General features: G+C 39.8%; 1 protein-coding gene across 1 annotated transcript in view; it reads left to right on the top strand.

The window, feature by feature from the left end:
- Window positions 1-6,158: 6,158 nt before the first annotated feature.
- NR3C1 (nuclear receptor subfamily 3, group C, member 1 (glucocorticoid receptor)) overlaps window positions 6,159-6,840 on the top strand; it is a 150,816-nt gene continuing 150,134 nt past the window's right edge. Inside the window, exon 1 of the mRNA XM_011939752.1 lies at window positions 6,159-6,329. The gene's annotated coding sequence lies outside the window, so the exon portion shown is untranslated. The remainder of the gene's footprint in view (window positions 6,330-6,840) is intronic.

The following is a 6,840-nucleotide window of genomic DNA, read 5'->3' as shown; positions in this document are numbered from 1 at the left end:
GCTTTGAGTGTGTGTGTGTTTATGTGTGTGTGTGTGTGTGTGTGTGTGTGTGTGTAAAAGACAGAGAAATAATTTGGATGTCAAAAGCTGGTTTCACAAATCTATTTCATGCCAATAACAAGCAGGCAGGGAGCCACTGTATAATTTGTGAGGCAATTTGCAGAAGGCTTCCTGTTTGACTCTGGGCATCATTAAATAATAGCCATGTGCAGATTTGGCTACTTTCCATGCATGGCCTAAAAGCGGGCCTATCGGCACTCACATCAGTTTGCAATGCCTGACTGGTCATAATAGGTGTTAATACCAGCCCATAAAACTACTGCTACTTTGTGGATTTGTTGAAATGTCAAGTGATTTGCTGCTGAGAAAAAGAATGAAAGAAAGAGAAGAAACAAAGAAAGCTGGAAAGAAGGAAGAAAGGAAAAATGAAGAGAAAAGGAAAGAAAAAAGTAAATGGAAAAGGAAGGAAAAGGGACAAGTAAAAAGATAAAGAAGTAGGTAAGAAGGTAATCGAAAGGCAAAGGAAAGGTAAGAAAAAAGGAGAAAGAATAGAAAGAAAAAAGAAATAGAGAAGCAAAATATAAATAATGATGGAAGGAAGGAAGGAAGGAAAGGAAGGAGATAAGGAAGAAGGAAAAAGGGAAAGAAGAAGAGAGAAAATCAAAATTAAAAACTTCAGACTAAATTTATTTCAACTATACAAAGAATCATAAATCCTAGAGATAAAAGAGAATACATAGTTCCTTTACATCTAAGGCTCTCATTCTACAGGTCAATTCAAGGCCAGAAAGATGGAACTTGCCTCAAGCTCACACAGCAGCTTCATCACATAATGGGAACCAGATTCCAGCCAGGTCTCCTAACTTCCAGTCTAACCTACCTTCTCTCATGCTGCAACTCTTTTGTTTCATTGGAAACTTGCCAGTGTTTTAAATCGATTTCAAGCAATATCTAACATAAATAATATTTTAGCAAAAAATAGACCTTCCCCTTGACCAGAAAATCTTACCTTATGAGATTTTAAAAGACTATAGCACATTCCCATAACAGAATTTGACTTATAGTGTACATACTTTTAAAAGATGAGCTGGCAGTTTCTTCCTTATTGTATTTTATTTTATTTTATTTTATTTTATTTATTTTTTGATACAGAGTCTCATTCTGTCGCCCAGGCGGAAGTGGAGTGGTGCAATCTCGGCTCTCTGTAACCTCTGCCTCCCAGGTTCAAGCAATTCTCATGCCTCAGCCTCCTGAGTAGCTGGGATTATAGGCACCTGCCACCACGCCTGGCTCACTGTATCTTTACTAGAGACAGGGTTTCACCATGTTGGCTAGGTTGGTCTTGAACTCCTGACCTCAAGTGATCTGCCTGCCTCAGCCTCCCAAAGTGCTGAGATTACAGGTATGAGCCACCACACCCCGCCCTCTACTTTTTTAAAAAAGTAAAAGTTTTAACTTATAATAGAAAAAATGTATTTAAAAGGAAATTACTCAGGATTACTTAGGAAAAGGCTAAAGTTTTTAGTACCTTTGGTAGAGTTACCATTGTTTTGATATTAGACACCTGAGGAACATGGTATTTTTTCCATTCCTATCTGGGGCCAGATAGTCAAAGAGAAGTAGGAGTTTGCATGTACTCACAGTTGGCCTTTCGTTTCGGTGTTATTTAAGGTAGAGATATGACTTCTCTAAGAAGGGAAGCAGATGGTAAGTGGTTGAACATTAAAAAGAAAAAATATGAATGACTGGAAAACCAGAGTATTTCTCCAAATCCCCTTAACACAGAAAAGATCCTCTTTGACATGGTTGGAATGTACCCTCTCGATCTTGCAGTTAGGAGGCAGGACTGAGTGAGAGCTCAGGTTTTCTTTCAGTCCCATGGTCCTATATGATCCTATAACACAGTTAAAAAAATCCTTTTGCCCTAATTAACTAGTTATTTCTTTAATTTTCTATTTTGCTTTGACAATGGGGACTTGCTTCATTCTATTAATTTATTTTGGATGGCACTCTGTTTCATTAGCTTAACAGTTTAGAATTAGTGCCAACGAGGCCAGAGTATTTGGTTTCATCCATTCATTCAATAAATATTTTTTGAGCTACTACACATAGGGGACTGTTCTAGGTGTCCAGCAGACCACATAAACAACACAGATAAAAACCCTGTCCTCGGCCAGGCGTGGTGGTTCACACCTGTAATCCCAACACTTTGGGAGGCCAAGGCAGGTGGATCATGAGGTCAGGAGTTTGAGACCAGCCTGGCCAACATGGTGAAACTCCATCTCTACTAAAAATACAAAACTCGGCTAGGCATGGCGGTGGGTGCCTGTAGTCCCAGCTACTCGGGAGGCTGAGGCAGGAGAATCGTTTGAACCTGGGATGCAGAAAGTGCAGTGGGCTGAGATCATGCCATTGTCTCCAGCCTGGGTAACAGGGTGAGACTCTGTCTCAAACAAACAAACAAAAAACCCCTAGCCGCATGGAGTTTATACTCTGGGGGAAGAAGGAAGTGGGGATAGATAATAAATAAGTATAATAATACATGGTATCTGAAATGGTAATAAGTGCTACAGTGAAAAATAAAACAAGAACGGGGACAGAGAGGGTGGGGCTAGAAGAAGAGCCTTAATTTTCAGTAGGATGATCAGATATTTGACCAGAAGAGTCTCTGATGAGAGAAGTCTTGAGCAAAAACCTGAAAGAAATAAGGAGTGAGGGCAGCTGAGGGATGTGTGCAAACAGAGTGACCCTGTCTGGGGAGAGGCACGTGGCTGGGAGAGGCCAGGGAGAGGACAGTGGCTGAAGCATGAGTGAGAAGGAGGCTCAGAGAGGTTGGGGTCCAGATCTTGTAGGGCTGGGAAGGCCGTTGTAGGACTGTGGCTTTAACTGTGAGTGAGGTGAAAAGGCTTTTCTTTTCTACTGGGGATGCATTATCACATGACCCCATTGGCTGCTGAGTGCAGAAGAGAGCACTCCAGGGCAAGGGTAGGAACAGGGACAAGACTAAAAGAGGCTGTTGCTAACCCAGGCAAGAGATGACGGTGACTGGGGTCATGCTGCTAGCAGCCAAGCAAATATAGGATAGAGCTGGATATATCTTGCAGCTAGAAATCACAGGATTGGGCCAATGGCCTGGATGTGAGGTGTACGAGAACATGAGGACTCAGGATGATTCCAAGACTTTCGAAGGCCTAAGCAATTGAAAGGATAGAGTTGGAATTGCTCTAAAGTGAATAGGAGAAGGCTGTAGGAAAAGCATCGTTGTTTGTTATGGGTAGAGACCAGAAGTTCAGTTCTGAATAAGTTTAAGATGCCTATTAAATATCTACCTGGACATGATGAGTAGGCTGCTGCATATGTGAGTCTGGAGTTCAGAAGAGACATGCAAGTTACTGACGTAAATTTCAGTCTTCAGTGTAGAAGTTTGATTTAAAGCCATTGGGTTAAATGAACCAACCAAGGTAAAGGTATTTGCAGGTAAGAGAAGAGACCCAAGGACTGAGCCCTGAGGCACTCCAGTATTATGATGTAGGGGAGATGAGGAAGCAGCAAAGGAGGCTGAATGGAAATGGAGAAGGAATGGCGAGTTCTGTGCAAGAGACAGGAAGAAAGAGAGAGAATGTAAAATGGTCAAATAATAAATAATTAAGTTGAATTAGATGGTAAAGAAATAAATGCAAGGCCATAGTCACTGGGCAGACAGAGTGAAAGAACATGATGAATCAGATGAGATTAATCACCCTCCTGGAACTATCACAAAAAGATACTCACTGACAGTGAGGCAGTCATGTTAGTTCCCAAGTTGATGATTAATAGAAACTAAGGTCACAGTGCACATTAATTTCTTCTGAAGCAAAGGATAAAAACAAACAAAATATAAAAGATTAAGATGTAAACCTAAGTACAGTGTACACTAATTCAGAGAAGAATTAAATGATTTTAAAACTTCAAGAAGGATGATAGCATTCTAAATGCATTGTTCTAAAACGATAGTAAGATGGGATAAATAGTTGCACTAAGGTGATGATTTTGGATGTGTTAAGTTTATCACACTGAGACCAGATATGCTCCACTTCCCTCCATGCCAGCTTTTAAGAACATATATCATAGAAAAAGAGAAAAGAAACAGTTGAATCAAAGTGAAGAGAAATATTGTGAAGCAAATAAATCCAGGGAAAAATTAATAAAACCCTACTTCCACCCTAAAAGAAAGAAATTAAAAGAAGTGCAAATACAAAGTTCAATAGGAGTCACTAGAGATTGTAATTTGGGCTCTGAGCTTCCTACCAACAAAAGCACAAAGGAAAACAAGATCACTGCTGTATTAAAAAAAAAAAAAAAAAAAAAAAAAAAACCTGTGGTTTCCAAAAGATTAAGATTAAAACAAACCAGCAGTTTTGCAGAAGCTAACACTAAAATCTAAAGGAACTACCTTCTATGGAGCCACTTAATATGGATAAAGACCTTGACAATATTCTTTTAACAACTACAGTAACACGTTTCTTCGAGTTCATTTCTTTTTACATCCTTAATGAATTGTGAATCTTTAAGTAAAACATCACCACTTAATTCTGGTAATTTTTCCATATTAATTTTTTAGAACAATTGCAAATGTACCATAATGATTGTTGCCACACTGGTAACTATTTGACATGACTGTTATATTGTATATAGCAACTTTTAAAATAAAAAGGCAGCAAGTTTCTAGGCGTAATTTCCACAGATCTTTTATGTAAAACAATGACATCCTTTGCAACTTCTGCCATTTAATCTGTCTCAAGTAAGCTCTCTGGAAACAAATCTATTTGAAAGATTCTACTGTAATTAGAAATCAGGGTAACTGAATACACTAGATGAAAACCTTCTGACTGGAGCCAATGAAGTCAGTGAAGTCAAAACTGCTATGAATGCTCAACTGTCTGCAGATCAGATGTCTTGGGATGGAATCCGTTCTTGAGGCCACCATCATCAATATCAATTTGGCTATGCAATGCAACTCTCACTTGTTCCACTGTTACAAATGTACTTAAAACTGAGCTCATTTACAATCCAAATACATGTGTAGGATGGTAACCAAGGCATCACATGAATTTAGGTATTATGTTTTAGGGGAAACAAAAGGTATGTTAATATTTTATTCATTTCCAGATTAACTATAAATTGTGCATTCTTGTATAGATCCTCATTGGGAATGAGAAATTAGGAAAATCCAGTTCTTAAAATGAATGTCTAAAATCAAAATAAAATTTGTTTTTCTGGCACCTGCTTGATGACACAGACTTATAACCAATGACAAAATTGCCCTTGAACCCAAGTTTTCATTTCTTCCTCTTGTGTGGTCAGGTTATGTAAGGGTTTGCTTTCACCCCATTCAAAAGGTACCTCTTCCTCTTCTCTTGCTCCCTCTTGCCCTCATTCTTGTGCCTGTGCAGACATTTGAGTAGAGGCGAATCACTTTCACTTCTGCTGGGGAAATTGCAACACGCTTCTTTAAATGGCAGAGAGAAGGAGAAAACTTAGATCTTCTGATACCAAATCACTGAACCTTGGAAGGTCAGAAATCTTTCAAGCCCTGCAGGACCATAAAATGCCCGTGTCCAACAGAAGCACTGGGGCATGAGTGGGGAAGGAATAGAAACAGTCAGAAAGGGGATAAGAGAAGAATAAAAGGGAAAGTAGTGAAGGCAGGGAGGCAAATTGCTTAGTGTGAATATGCACACGTTCATTTAGTTTTCAAATCCTTGTTGAGCATGATAAAGTTCCCAGCATCAATCCTCACGTGTTGGTTTCCGTTAGGATCTGCCTGGGGGACTATCTGCTGAATCAGTGGCTCTGAGCTGAACCAGGAAATTCACTATGATTAGGAGAGTCGCTGTGTTAGTCAGGGTCTCTCCGAAAAAAAGTTATACCCAAGAGACAGGATCTTCTGATCCGAAATTTTCTTCACTTCTGAAATTCTCTGGTTTGTGCTCATCATTGGCAGCTATTTGTTCATCAAGAGTTGTGTAGTTGGCTTCTTCTGGAAAAAGGAATCTGCGTCATATCTAAGTCAGATTTCATTCTGGTGCTCTCAGAGCAGTTAGCCCAGGAAAGGGGCCGGCTTCTGTGGCTACTGCTGCAGAGGCAGATGCAGTTTGTGTCCCACAGATATTAACTTCGATAAGCACTTAATGAGGGTCTTCTCTGCGCGAGAATGGGGAGGAACAAAATGCAGCTCCTGCCCTCTTGGGGCTTTAGTTGTACCTTAGTAAGAGGAATTTTCATCTGCCTGGCTCCTTTCCTCAAAGAACAAAGAAGACTTTGCTTCATTAAAGTGTCTGAGAAAGAAGGTAGGTTGTATTTTTATTCCCATTCTATAGCTGGGTAAAGTGAGTTCTAACAAAGTTACTTGATAAAGGTCACTCAGAGGTCGGAGCACCAGAAAAAAAGACAATCACAAGACTGATGTTGTGTGCTGGAAAGTTTAAACTGAACAGGAAGAAAACATTTTTGTGGGCTTTATCTAAAAAGAAATAGGTTGTTCTGAGTTTCTCAGTTTCATTTATTCAGCAAGTATGTGCCAAGTGCTATTGTAGGCAATGAAGATACAGCCGGGAACAAAACAAAACTGACATGGAGCTTCCATCTAGAGAGGAGAGCGAGACAACGCGTTTTAAAATATATATAATGTGTTAGGTAAAAAGTGCTATAAGGAGAGCTAAAACACAATGGGGGGCTAGAGAGTGATAGTGGCGGGGGGTGGGGCTTCTCTGAGGAGGTGACATTTGACCAGGGGTCTGAATAAACTAAAGAGGCCAGTTATGTGAATATCTGGAAGACTCAAGGGGCTGGGGGAAATAG

This window comes from Colobus angolensis, unplaced genomic scaffold, assembly GCF_000951035.1.
Source record: "Colobus angolensis palliatus isolate OR3802 unplaced genomic scaffold, Cang.pa_1.0 Scaffold183, whole genome shotgun sequence".
Taxonomy (NCBI): domain Eukaryota; kingdom Metazoa; phylum Chordata; class Mammalia; order Primates; family Cercopithecidae; genus Colobus; species Colobus angolensis.
This window is presented reverse-complemented; position numbering and strand designations above follow the sequence as displayed.